A 14667-nucleotide genomic window follows, 5' to 3' on the forward strand; every position below is an offset into this window, starting at 1 on the left:
GGCGTGGTGGCTCATGCCTGTAATTCCAGCACTTTGGGAGGCCGAGGTGGGTGGATCACCTGAGGTTAGGAGTTTGAGACCAGCCTGACCAACATGGAGAAACCCCGTCTCTACTAAAAGTACAAAAATTAGCCAGGTGCGGTGGCAGGTGCCTGTAGTCTGTGAGTCCCAGTTACTTGCGAGGCTGAAGCAGGAGAATCACTTGAACCTGGGAGGCAGAGGTTGCAGTGAGCCAAGATCACACTACTGCACTCTAGCCTGGGTGACAAGAGCAAAACTCTGTCTCAAAAAAAAAAAAAAAAAAAAAAAAAAAAGAAGTTGACAGTAAAGAGTACTGGATTCCTTAAACAGCTATCTCACTGAAAACAACTGTGAATGCTAGATAAAATATATCAAAATACTTGTAAAAAGACATCATGGAGCTGCAAAGAGAGTAAAGAATATGTGGATGTGGGCAGAGAATTACCCAAGTGCCAAGGCAAGAGACTGAAGGCACAAACTGTTTCAGTATAATAATAAAAAAAAATAGTTAAAATAAAAATAGTCATAAGACAAGTTAGACATAGAGAATGATCATGGGCCGGGCGCGGTGGCTCACGCCTGTAATCCCAGCACTTTGGGAGGCCGAGGCAGGCGGATCACAAGGTCAGGAGATCGAGACCACGGTGAAACCCCGTCTCTACTAAAAATACAAAAAATTAGCCGGGCGCGGTTGTGGGCGCCTGTAGTCCCAGCTACTCGGGAGGCTGAGGCAGGAGAATGGCGTGAACCCGGGAGGCGGAGCTTGCAGTGAGCGGAGATCGCGCCACTGCACTCCAGCCTGGGCGACAGAGCGAGACTCCGTCTCAAAAAAAAAAAAAAAAAAAAAGAGAATGATCATGGACATTATCAATCATTAGTATAAACATTATTAATCATTAGCTTTTAATATTACTCTTTGTCGTATTACTAATATAACCAAAAAATAACCGGCGGGTATAGGGTCAGGTGCTGAAGGGACATTGTAAGAAGTAACCAAGAAGGCAAAAGGTGAGTCCTCTGTTAGGCCCACATAAGGTCCGCTTGAGGGCTCCTTGGTCAAGCGGTAACACCAGTGCCTGGGAAGGCACCCTTTACTTAGCAGACCGTGAAAGGGAGTCTCCCTTTCCTTGGAGGAGTCAGGGAACACTCTGCTCCACCAGCTTCTTGTGGGAGGCTGGAATATTATCCAGGCTTGCCCACAGTCATCCAGAGGCTTAAACCCCTCCCCGTGATGCTGTGCTTCACTGGTCATGCTGCTTGTCCACTTTCATGTTCCTCCCGTACTCCTGGTTCCTCTTTAAAGTTCTTTGAAGATAGCGGTAGAAAAAATAGTGAAAGTCTTAAAGTCTTTGATCTTTCTGATAAGTGCCTAGAAGAAAACACTGATGTATGCTGCCTTCCCCCTCTGCTTCAGCAACCTATAAGGGAAGGGCCCCCAGTCCTATAATCACGTGACTTACTTGACATCAATCACTTGGACGACTCACCCTCCTTAACCTGCCCCCTTGTCTTGTATACAATAAATAACAGCGCACCCAGTCATTCGAGGCCGCTACCGGTCTCCACGTCTTGGTGGTAGTGGTCCCCCGGGCCCAGCTGTTTTCTCTTCATCTCTTTGTCTTGTGTCTTTATTTCTTACAATCTGTCGTCTCCGCACACAGAGAAAACACCCGCTAAGCCCCATAGGGCTGGATCCTACATGTGGAGATCAAAAAAAATTTTTTTTTTTTTTTGAGACGGAGTCTCACTCTGTTACCCAGGCTGGAGTGTAGTGGCATGATCTCAGCTCACTGCAACCTCTACCTCCCGGGTTCAAGCGATTCTCCTGTCTCAGCCTCTGGAGTAACTGGGACTACAGGCATGCGCCATCACGCTTGGCTAATTTTGTATTTTTAGTAGGGACAGGGTTTCACCATGTTGGTCAGGCTGGTCTCAAACTCCTGACCTCAGGTGATCCACTTGCCTCGACCCCCCCAAGTGCTGGGATTACAGGCGTGAGCCACCACACCTGGTGGACATCATAATTAATCCAGAGATGTGAGCTAATTCTTTTTTTTTTTTTTTTTTTTTTTTTGAGGCAGAGTTTTGCTCTTGTTGCCTAGGCTAGAGTGCAGTGGCGTGATCTTGGTTCTCTGCAACCTCTGCCTCCCAGGTTCAAGTGATTCTCCTGCCTCAGCCTCCCGAATAGCTGGGATTACAGGCATGTGCCACTGGGCCCGACTAATTTTGTATTTTTAGTAGAGATGGGGTTTCTCCATGTTAGTCAGCCTGGTCTCGAACTCCTGACCTCAGGTGATCCACCCGCCTCAGCCTCCTACAGTGCCCATCTTCAGTGTAAGAGTATGCTGTGGTCTGAATGTCTGTGCTCCTTGCTGTGATGTTATGATATTTGTTGGTTTTCATCCACGTTCCTGGGTCATAATTCCCACAGCCCTTGTTCTGGTGTTTCGTTATAATGTTGGGTGTGTTGGGCCTCAGGGGCAAGTCTCTGACCTTCTCCTGCCCACCTTCCACTCGAATGTTTCCCCACCTCTCTGACTGCGGGTCCTAAGACCTTCCCAAGAGAGGATCCTGCCCTGTACTGGGGGGAAGGAATACTGTTGTCATGAAGCTTCCAGAAAAACCCCAAAAAGGCCCAGCAGCCCTGGAGTCAAAGCTGGTTCCTGGCCCAGTCCCTTCCTGAAGCAGCCTGCCTCCCCTTTCCTTTCAACATGACAGATGCTGCTGTGTCCTTCGCCAAGGACTTCCTGGCGGGTGGAGTGGCCCCACCCATCTCCAAGACAGCGGTAGCGCCCATCGAGCAGGTCAAGCTGCTGCTGCAGGTGCAGCATGCCAGCAAGCAGATCACTGCAGATAAGCAATACAGGGGCATTATAGACTGCGTGATCCGTATTCCCAAGGAGCAGGGAGTCCTATCCTTCTGGCATGGTAACCTGTCCAATGTCATCAGATACTTCCCGACCCAGGTTTTCAATTTCACCTTGAAAGATAAATACAAGCAGATCTTCCTGAGTGGTGTGGACAAGAGGACCCAGTTATGGGGCTACTTTGCAGGGAATCTGGCATCAGGTGGTGCCGCTGGGGCCACATCCTTGTGTTTTGTGTACCCTCTTAATTTTGCCCGTACCCGTCTAGCAGCCGATGTGGTTTAGTAAAGCTGGAGCTGAGGCCGAGCAGTGACTCACACCTGTAATCCCAGCACTTTGAGAGGCTGAGGTGGGCGGATCACCTGAAGTCAGGAGTTTGAGACCAGCCTGGCCAACATGGAGAAACCCCATCTCTACCAAAAATACAAAATTAGCCGGGAGTGGTGGTGCATGCCTGTAATCCCAGCTACTCAGGAGGCTGAAGCAAGAGAATCGCTTGAACCTGGGAGGTGGAGGTTACAGTGAGCTGAGATTGCACCACTGCATTCCAGCCTGGGCAACAGAGCAAGACTGTCTCCCGGAAAAAAAAAAAAAAAAAAAAAAGCTGGAACTGAAAGGGAATCTGAAGCCTCGGTGACTGCCTGGTTAAGTTCTACAAATCTGATGGGATTAAGGGCCTTTACCAAGGCTTTAACGTGTCTGTGCAGGGGATTATCATCTACCGAGCTGCCTACTTCGGTATCTATGACACTGCAAAGGGAATATTTCCAGATCCCAAGAACACTCACATTGTCGTCAGCTGGATGATCGCACAGACTGTCACTGCCATTGCTGGGTTGACTTTCTATCCATTTGACGCCGTTCGCTGCCGCGTGATGATGCATCACGGCGCAAAGGAACTGACGTCATGTATACAGGCACGCTTGACTGCTGGAGGAAGACTGCTCGTGATGAAGGAGGCAAAGCATTTTTCAAGGGTGTATGGTCTAATGCTCTCAGAGGCATGGGTGGTGCTTTTGTGCTTGTCTTGTATGATGAAATCAAGAAGAATACATAAATTATTTCCTAGGATTTTTCCCCCTGTGAACAGGCATGTTGTGTTATATAACTTATGTTGGGCATTCTTGACAGACTCCTGGCTGTCAATTTATCAGTGGCAACTGTTTACTGGTTGAAAATGGGAAGAAATAATATTCATCTGACCAGTTTTCTCTCTCTCTCTTTTTTTTTTTTTTTGAGACAGAGTCTCATTCTGTCACCCAGGCTAGAGTACAGTGGCATAATCACGGCTCACTGCAACCTCTGCCTTCCAGGTTCAAGCGATTCTCCTGCCTCAGCCTCCTGAGTAGCTGGGATTACAGGCGCACGCCACCATACCTGGCTAATTTTTGTATTTTTAGTAGAGACAGGGTTTCACAATGTTGATCAGGCTGGTCTCGAACTCCTGACCTCGTGATCTGCCCACCTTGGCCTCCCAAAGTGCTGGGATTACAGGCATGAGCCACTGCGCCTGGCTTCAGTTTTCTCTTAAAGCCATTTCCATGATGATGATGATGGGACTCAATTATATTTTTTATTTCAGTCACTCTTGATGAATAACAAATTTGGAGAAACAAAAATGTCTTTAAAAAAAACACAAAAGCCTGGGTGCAGTGGCTCACACCTGTAATCCCAGCACTTTGGGAGGCCGAGGTGGGTGGATCACGAGGTCAGGAGATCGAGACCATCCTGGCTAACATGGTGAAACCCCATCTTTACTAAAAATACAAAAAATTAGCGGGGCGAGGTGGCGGGCACCTGTAGTCCCAGCTACTCGGGAGGCTGAGGCAGGAGAATGGTGTGAACCTGGGGGGCGGAGCCTGCAGTGAGCCGAGATCGCGCCACTGCACTCCAGCCCGGGTGACAGAGCGAGACTCCATCTCAAAAAACAAACAAACCAAAAAACAAAACCAAAAATAAAAACAACAACAACAAAAAACCCCCACAAAAAACAGAAAACCCAAAAAGACAGGGTTCAGTGAGCTTCAGGGTAGCTGAACACGTGGAGGTTTCTGGAAAGTACCTCACCCAGGGAGCGCCTGGAAGCTCCACACCCCTTCTCCCATGCCTTTTTATATGTACCTTTTTATTGTGCCTTTTTATATGTGCCCTTTGCAATAGCCTTTTATTTTTTTATTCATTTTTTTATGGGGGCGGAGGGGACAGGGTCTTGCTCCGTCACCCAGGCTGGAGTGCAATGGTGTAATCTCAGCTCAGTGTAACCTCTGTCTCCTGAGTTCAAGTGATTCTCCTGCCTCAGACTCCAGAGTAGCTGGGATTACAGGCACCCACCACTATGACCAGCTTTTCTTTTTCTTTTTTTTTGAGTTGGACTCTTGCTCTGTCACCCAGGCTGAAGTGCAGTGGCATGATCTCGGCTCACTGCAACCTCTGCGTCCCAGCTTCAAGGTATTCTCCTGCCTCAGCCTCCCGTGTAGCTGGGATTACAGGCATGCACCACCATGCCCAGCTAATTTTGTATTTTTAGTAGAGACAGAGTTTCTCTATGTTGGTCAGGCTGGTCTCGAATTCTCGACCTCAGGTGATCTGCCCGGCTCAGCCTCCCAAAGTGCTGGGATTACAGGCGTGAGCCACTGTGCCTGACCTAATTTTTTTATTTTTAATAGAGATGGGGTTTTGCCATGTTGGCCAGGCTGGTCTCAAACTCCTGACCTCAAGAGATCCGCGTCCCTCAGCCTCCCAAAGGGCTGGGATTACAGGTGTGAGCCACTGCGCCCAGATTTCTTCTGTGTTATTTCTTTTTTAATTTTTTTAAATAGAGAAGAGGTCTCAGGCCGGGCACGGTGGCTCATGCCTGTAATCCCAGCACTTTGGGAGGCTGAGGCAGGCGGATCACAAGGTTAGGAGATTGAGACCATCCTGGCTAACACGGTGAAACCCCATCTCTACTAAAAAAACAAAAAATTAGCCAGGCATGGTGGCAGGCCCCTGTAGTCCCAGCTACTCAGGAGGCTGAGGCAGGAGAATGGCATGAACCCGGGAGGCGGAGCTTGCAGTAAGCCGAGATCGCACCACTGCACTCTAGCCTGGGTGACAGAGCGAGACTCCATCTCAAAAAAAAAAAAAAACAAAAACTGTAATTCTCAATCGATGGTGATTTTACCCTGCTGGTGATATTTAGCAACGTCTGGGGACATTTTTGGTTGTCACAATTAGGGAATGGTGGTGGATACTACTGACAAGTAGTGACTAGAATGCACCAGACAGCCTCACATAGCAAAGAATTTTGTGGCCCAAATGAAGAGCCAGTTTATATACAGAGACATGATTATCAGACTGACAGCTGACTTTTTTCTTTCTTTCTTTATTGTTATTATTTTCTTTTATTTTTTGAGATGGATTTTTGTTCTTATTGCCCAGGCAACAAGAGGTTGCAGGTTGCTCACTGCAACCTCTGCCTCCCAGGTTCAAGCCATTCTCCTGCCTCAACCTCCCGAGAAGCTGGCATTACAGATGTGCACCACCATGCCAGCTAAGTTTTGTATTTTTAGTAGAGACAGGGTTTTACCATGTTGGCCAGGCTGGTCTTACACTCCTGACCTCAGGTGATCCACCTCCCTGGGCCTCCCAATGTGCTGGGATTACAGATGTGAGCCACTGTGTACTACCTGACTTCTTAATGATGACAATGGGAACTGGAAAACAATGGAATAGTGGTCTCAGCTAGGTGTGGTGGCTCACACTGTAATCCCAGCACCTTGGGAGGCTGAGGTGTTGGAGCACTTGAGGTCAGGAGTTCAAGACCAGCCTGGACAACACTGTGAAACCCTGTCTCTACTAAAAACACAAAAATTAGCTGAGTATGGTGGCATGCACCTGTAATACCAGCTACTCGGGAGGCTGAGGCAGGAGAATTGCTTGAGCCTGAAAGGCAGAGGTTGTAGTGAGCCTAGATTTCTTTCATTTTTTTTTTTGAGACGGAGTCTCACTCTGTCGCCCAGGCTGGAGTGCAGCAGCATGATCTCGGCTCACTACAACCTCTGCCTCCCAGGTTCAAGTGATTCTCCTGCCTCAGCCTCCCGAGTAGCTGGGATTACAGGTGCCTGCCACCATGCCCAGCTGCCCAGCTAACTTTTGCGTGTTTTTTTTTTTTTCAAGACGGAGCCTTGCTCTGTTGCCCAGGCTGGAGTGCAGTGGTGCAGTCTCGGCTCACTGCAAGCTCTGCCTCCCGGGTTCATGCCATTCTCCTGCCTCAGCCTCTGGAGTAGCTGGGACTCCAGGCACATGCCACCATGCCTGGCTAATTTTTTGTATTTTCAGTAGAGACGGGGTTTCACCGTGTTAGCCAGGATGGTCTTGATCTCTTGTTCTTGTGATCCGCCCGCCTCGGGCTCCCAAAGTGCTGGGATTACAGGCGTGAGCCACCACGCCTGGCCAACTTTTGTATTTTAATAGAGACGGGGTTTCACTACTTTGGCCAGGCTGGTCTCGAACTTCTGACCTCCTGATCCACCTGCCTCGGCCTCCCAAAGTGCTGGGATTACAGGTGTGAGCCACCGCGCCCGGCCCATAAAACCATAACAGTTTTTACACTAATACTGAAAACATTCTAAAGGACAAACTTCAGAAAAAGGGAAAATAACCCTCGGGAAGGAGACACACAGGAAAAAATAGTGAGCAGGGACATTGATAAACATGTAGCACGTTTAAACAAATGTTGACTTATAAAAAAAAAAATGACATTTATGGTTTGGCACGGAGGCTCACACCTAGAATCTGAGCACATTTGTGAGGTCGAGGCCAGCAGATCACCTGAGGCCAGGAGTTCAAGACCAGCCTAGCCAACATGGGAAAACCCAGCCTTTACTAAAAATACAAAAATTAGCCAGCGTGGTGGTCCATGACTGTAATTCCAGCTACTTGGGAGGCTGAGGCAGGAGAATTGCTTGAATTCTGGAGGTGGAGGTTGCAGTGAGCCAAGATCATGCCACTGCACTGTAGCCTGGGTAACAGAGTGAGACTGTCTCCAAAAAAAAAAAAAAAAGAAACATTCGAACAACACAGTGACACATTTTAAAAAGAGCACTGGCCTTGGGCAATGGCTCATGCCTGTAATCCCAGTGCTTTGGGAGGCCGAAGCAGGCGGATAACCTGAGGTCAGGAGTTTGAGACCAGCCTGGCCAAGATAGTGAAACCCCATCTCCAATAAAAATACAAAAATTAGCTGGACACCATGGCAGGCGCCTGTAATCCCAGCTACTCAGAAGGCTGGGCAGATAATCGCTTGAACCTGGGTGGCAGAGGTTGTAGTGAGCCGAGCATGCCACTGCACTGTAGCCTGGGTGACAGGGTGAGACTATCTCCAAAAAAAAGAAAAAAAAAGAGCTTTGCACCCAATTGGTATATGAGACACACTTTTTTTCCCAAACACTTGTGGAATATTGACCACAGGACAATTGGCCACAAACTAGGTCACAGAGCAAGTCTCAGATTTTTTTTTTTTTCTAGGTTTGGTATTGTACATGTTATGTTCTCTCACTACAGTGCAACTTTTTTATATTTATATTTTTTATTTCTTTATTTTTATTTTGTTTTTATAGAAACAGGGTCTCACTGTGTTGCTCAGGCTGGTCTCAAACTCCTTAGGGTTATACCCTAGAGAAAATTCTGCACAACGGCAGATATCCACAAATGTGGTGGTGGTGGTTGTTGTTGTTGTTTTGAGACGGGGTCTCACTCTGTCATTCAGGCTTGAGTGCAGTGGCTCAATCACTGCTCACAGCAGCCTCAATCTCCCAGGCTCAAGTGATCCTCATACCTCAGTCATGAGTAGCCGGGACCGCAGGTGCATACCACCACGCACAGCTAATTTTTGTATTTTTTTACAGACATGGTTTCACTATGTTGCCCAGGCTGGTCTTCAACTCCTGGGCTCAAATGATCCTGCCTTGGCCTCCCAAATTGCTACGATTACAGTTGTGAGCCACTGTGTCCAGCCAGAAATGTTGAACGAGCTCTATGCTTTAAAGTAAAACTCTAGAAATCACCTATGTATCTCCTGGCAGAAGAATGTATACTATGTGGTATGTTCTATATATGACAATGAACTATAGCTACATGCAACATGTGTGTCTCTTAAAACATGTTGACTGAAAATAGAGCAGATCCCTGAAGACCATCTACACAGTATCATACAATTGTTGTAAATCTCAAAAACATCAAAAATTTGTTTGTAGGGAAGCACTTAATGATTTTTATGTGAAAAAGAAAAAGCTGGCTGGGTGCAGCGGCTCATGCCTGTAATCCCAACACTTTGGGAGGCTGAGGCGGGCAGGTCACCTGATGTCAGGTGTTCAAGACCAGCCTGGCCAACATGGTGAAACCCTGTCTCTGCTAAAAAATTAGCTGGGCATGGTGGCGGACACCTGTAGTCCCAGCTACTCGGGAGGTGGAGGCAGGAGAATCGCTTGAACCTGGGAGGTGGAGGTTGTGGTGAGCCAAGATTGCACCATTGCACTCCAGCCTGGGCAACAAGAGCCAAACTCTGTCTCAAAAAAAAAAAAAAAAGAAAAGAAAAGAAAGAAAACGAAAAAGCTAAGGTGTTCAGATTAATGGTGACCTCTTGAGTGGGAGGGAGAGTGCATTAGTTAGCTGTGGCTGCTATTACAGAATACCATAGACTGAGCAGCTTGAGCACCAGGCATTTATTTTCTCACAGTTCTGGAGGCTGAAGTCCAAGAGGAAGGTGCCAGCAGGGTTGGTTTCTGTCAAGGCCTCTCTCCCTGGCTTGCAGATGGGTCTTCTCATGGTGTCCTCACGTGGCCTTTCCTCAGTACTGGCTTGGGGAAAGCTCTGGTCTCTTTCTTTCCTTTTATTTTTATTTTTATTTTGAGACAGGGTCTCGCTCTGTCACTGAGGCTGGAGTGCAGTGGCAAAGTCTCAGCTAACTGCAACCTCCACCTCCTAGGCTCAAGCAATCCTTCCACCTCAGCTTCCCAAGTACAGGCATTTGCCACCATGCCTGTTTAATTTTTGTACTTTTTGTAGAGATGGGGTTTTGCCATGTTGCCCAGGATGGTCTCAAATGTCTGACCTCAAGTGATCTCCCTGATCTTGGCCTCCCAAAGTGCTGGGATTACAGGCGTAAGTCACTGCACGTGGCCCCTTTTTCTCTCTTTTTTTTCTTTTCTTTTCTTTCTCTTTCTCTTTCCTTCCTTCCTCCCTCCCTCCCTCCCTCCACTCCTTCCTTCCTTCTCTTTCTTTCTTCCTCCCTCCCTTCCGTCATCCCCGCTGCCGCCGCCGCCGCCTCCTCCTCCTCCTCCTCCTCCTCCTTCTTCTTCTTCTTCTTCCTCTTCTCTCTCTTTCTTTTTTTGTTTTGAGACAGAGTCTTGCTCTGTCACCCCAGGCTGGAGTGCAGTGGCACGATTTTGGCTCATTGCAACCTCCACCTCCCGGGTTCAAGTGATTCTCCTGTCTCAGCCTCCTCAGTAGCTGGGACTACGGGCGTGAGCCACCATGCCTGGCTAATTTTTTTGTATTTTTAGTAGAGACAGGGTTTCACCATATTGGCCAGGATGGTCTTGAACTCCCGACCTCAAGTGATCTGCCCGCCTCTGCCTCCCAAGGTGCTGGGATTACAGGTGTGAGTCATCGTGCCCAGCCTCTCTTTCTTTCTCCCCTCCCTCCCTCCCTCCCTCCCTCCCTCCCTCCCTCCCTCCCTCCCTCCCTCCCTCCCTCCCTCCCTCCCTTCCTTCCTTCCTTCCTTCCTTCCTTCCTTCCTTCCTTCCTTCCTTCCTTCCTTCCTTCCCCTCTCTCTTTCTTTCCAGGTTGGGGTGCAGTGGCCTGATCAGGGCTCACTGCAACCTCCACCTCCCGGATTCAAGCAATTCTTGTGCTTCAGCCTCCCGAGTAGCTGGAGTAGCCTGCTACCACACAGGCTAAGTTTTGTAATTTTTGTAGAGACGAGGTTTCACCATGTTGGCCAGGCTGGTCTCAAACTCCTGACCTCATGCGATCTGCCCACCTCAGCCTCCCAAAGTGCTGGGATTACAGGAGTGCCGGGCCACCATGCCTGGCCAAGAAAAACGGTGTAATGTCGTTATTATAACAGCATTAATGGTTATTTCTCCCCGCCCCCCGCCCCAAATTCGAGAACTTTATTGGACAGAGCTGTGCGCAGGGCCAAGGGCCTGGCAGCCAGGGTGGCTCCATCCTGGAAGTCTCAGCAACAGGAACCCACAAGGCCACACTCTAGCTAAGGTTATAGATAGCTGGGAGACCAGGCCCTCTCCGCAGACGCGGGAACAGGCCAGATCTTCATAAACAGATATCCAGTAAAGAGAAATGACAACTCTAAGTCACCTGCATACACAGAGCACTCTAGCGGGTGGGGCGCTGGGAGCCTGGAGGGGCGATGAGTGGGCCCAGATGTCCACGGCACGGGGCGGGCGGGGGCAAGGCCGGGGCAACAGACAACGGGCACTAGGACACTGCGAATGTACAAGATCAACTACTGGGGGCCGCGGCCCTGTGCGTGTGCGGCAGGCTCTTCGTTTTGGAATGAGGAGGGGTGGTCTTTACATCTTATTCTGTGGCTGGTGGGCTCGGAGAGGGGCTACTCTGTGGAGTGGATGAGGGCAACGATGAGACCATAGAGGCCGAGTACCTCGGCGAAGATGAGGGTCAGGATCATGCCCATGAATAATCGGGGCTGCTGGGCCGTGGCTCGTACACCGGCGTTCCGCACAATACCGACGGCAAAGCCGGCTGCCAGGCCGCTCGGGCCCACCCTCAGGCCGGCGCTTAGCTGGAGGGAGCTCCTGTAGAGGCTGATGTCGTCATTCAGGGAGCTGGCGATGAGGACTGCCACCACCAGGCCATAGATGGCAATGATGCCAGCCATGACCACTGGGACGATGGACTTCATGATCAGCTCCGGCCGCATGACGGACATGGCCGCGATGCCGGCGCGGCTCTTGACCGTGCCATAGGCAGCGCGCGGGGCGCTGCAGACCATGGCGGCGGAGGCGCCCATGACGGCGAAAAACTAAGCATACTCAGGGCGGTTATTGGACTCAGACATTGTCTGCGGGTGGGGAGGGGGCGAGCTCTGCGGACCGAGGCGGAGGCGGGGGCTAGGACTGGCCGGGCGCTAAGGCTAGCACGCGGGCGGCGGCGAAGGCGATCAGCATTAATGGTATTTCTAAAGAAGAAAAGTGAACCATCCTTAATTCCGCTAATCTCTTCTATTATCTCTATAATAGATTCTCGCATCTAGACTCATATCCGTTGGTCCGGAAGCAGGAAGGAGCCCTCCCTTCTCTGACAGATAAATTACTGCTTCCTTTGCAGTCCACTTTTCTCTGCTTGTTCATCGCCATAGCTTGCCTTGATTCGTACTTGAAAGGTTTGGCCAGGGACATTTCTGATGTGTCTGTTCTTTTTCTGTTACTTTTCTGGGTAATTTAACATGCTGGGGATGCGAGCACGTTAAATTTCCATCCATTGAAACCATTCTATTTCTGGCCACCAGGGGGCATCCACAGACTTGCTATTGGGCTCAGCGCCGCCCTCGTATTTACAACCTCAAGGTCATTTCAGGAGAAAGAGGTGCCTGACTAATCGGGTTATCCTTGTAGAGCTATTTTAAAATTTTTGTTTCTGGTTTCTACATTAAATCTTTCTTTCTCTTCTTCCCTCTGATTTTCTCTTGTCTGCACGTGTGCTTCTAAGAGGCTGGCTATGATAGCAGTCACAGTCGTCTACATCCTATTTACTGCAGGACAATCGTCTTCCGAATTTTTTTTTCCGTAGAAGGTATTAGTCCTGTGGTTGTCTGAACACCCCCTTTTGGAAAAAGCAAAACAAAACGAAACAACTTCAAATATGGCAGCAATTCTTTTCAATGTCCTTGATGATAAAGAGTTGAAATCCTTTGATAATCCAAAGCTATTAGAAGCCAACATTGGCTGTTAGAAGAGTGATCACTTTGGGTAATATTGTTTTTGACCCAAAATGCTGTGTGACAATAGTATAACAAGAATGTTTCCCCATATGGCTCAGGACCTGGCTTTGGAAGTCACTCCCAATTGGAGTCCAGACTTGGGCTGAGCAATGGAATAAGTGCTTTGTTTTCCAAGGTGACTGTTGGATGGGAAAACTCACGTCTCATTGCTTAGTTCTCACAGCTCCTCTGCCTGTGATGAATACTCCTCTGATTTACACAGTGATTTGGAGACTTTGAAGAGGAGTGTGTGGGTGGTGAGTCTGGTGTAGGGGAATCAGTGCACATAAGGGAAGAAAAGAGATTCTGGATTAGAGATTTGACCCACTTGCCACCAAGCGCTCATAGGCCTCATATTCTAATCATGAAACCCTTTTTGGTATTAGGTAGACAGGAATTTGATGACAAGATTGGTTTGTTCTCTCTCTTTTTTTTTTTTTTTTGAGATGGAGTCTTGCTCTGTCACCCAGGCTGGAGTACAGTGGTGTGATCTCAGCTCACTGCAACCTCTGCCTCCTGGGTTCAAGCAGCTCTCATGCCTCAGCCAGCCTCTGGGAGTATAGTTGGGATTACAGGTGCCTGCCACCGTGCCCAGCTTTTTTTTTTTTTTTTTGTATTTTTAGTAGAAATGGGGTTTTACCATGTTGGCCAGGCTTGTCTTGAACTCCTGACCTCAAGTGGTCCACTTGCCTTGGCCTCTCAAAGTGCTGGGATTACAGGCATGAGCCACTGCACGTGGCCTTGGTTTGTTCTTAAAAGCCCTTATACTTATGCACAGGCTGTTCTGAGAAGTGAGATTATTGGGTCTTTGGGAATTTTAATGCATTTTAAATTTTAGGGTGGGTGAGGTGGCTCACACCTGTAATCCCAGCAGTTTGGGAGGTTGAGGCAGAAGGATTGCTTGAGCCCAGGAGTTTGAGATCAACCTGGGCAACACAGCAAGACTCCATCTCTAAATTTTTTTTTTTAAAATTATAATAGGTATAGCTAACTTGCCCTTCCAAAGGGCTGTGAAACTTTACACTCTAAAGAAAACAAACAACATTATTAAAAAGTGAGCATGCTGGGCATTGTGGCAGGTACCTGTAATCCCAGCTACTCAGGAGGCTGAGGTGGGAGGATTGCTTGAGTATAGTAGTTTGAGACCAGCCTAGACAACATAGATAGACCCTGACTCAAAAAAAATAGAAGCAGGCAAAAGTGCTGAATAGACATTTCACCAAAGAAGATAGGCAGATGGTAAATAAGCACATGACACATGGCAAGATCAATGTCATTAGGGAACTGCAAATTCAAACAAGATATGGTGACACAACTATTACAGTGGCTAAAATCCAAAACACTGACAATATCAAATACTGGCAAGGACATGGAGTAAAAATTGCTGGTAGGAATGCAAAATTGTACAGCCACTTTGCAAGACTGTTTGGCAGTTTCTTACAAAGTTAAACATAGTCTTACTATATAATCTAGCCATTGTGCTCCTAGATATTTACCCAGATGAGTGGAAAACTTTTCACCAAAAACCTGCACATGGATGTTTATAGCAGTTTTATTCATAATTGTCAAAAATTGGAAGCAACCAGGATATTATTTGATAGGTGAATGGATAAACCGTGGTACATCCATGTGATGAAACATTATTCAGTGATAAGAAGAAATGAGCTATTAAGCCATGAAAAGATACAGAGAATCATTAATCACATATATTGCTAAGGGAAATAAGTCAGTCTGAAAAGGCTACATATTGTATGATTCCAACTGTATGATATTCTA

General features: G+C 48.0%; 2 pseudogenes across 1 annotated transcript; one reads left to right on the top strand and one right to left on the bottom strand.

The window, feature by feature from the left end:
- Nucleotides 1–2588: 2588 nt before the first annotated feature.
- Nucleotides 2589–4346, top strand: LOC105489601 (ADP/ATP translocase 2-like; annotated as a pseudogene).
- Nucleotides 4347–10950: 6604 nt separating this feature from the next.
- On the bottom strand, nt 10951–12292 carry LOC105489600 (V-type proton ATPase 16 kDa proteolipid subunit c-like; annotated as a pseudogene). The gene has a single exon (XR_011623718.1). The product of XR_011623718.1 is annotated as a V-type proton ATPase 16 kDa proteolipid subunit c-like (transcript).
- Between the last annotated feature and the right edge of the window lie 2375 nt (nt 12293–14667).

The sequence above is a fragment of the Macaca nemestrina genome, chromosome 5 (genome assembly GCF_043159975.1).
Source record: "Macaca nemestrina isolate mMacNem1 chromosome 5, mMacNem.hap1, whole genome shotgun sequence".
Taxonomy (NCBI): Eukaryota; Metazoa; Chordata; class Mammalia; order Primates; family Cercopithecidae; genus Macaca; species Macaca nemestrina.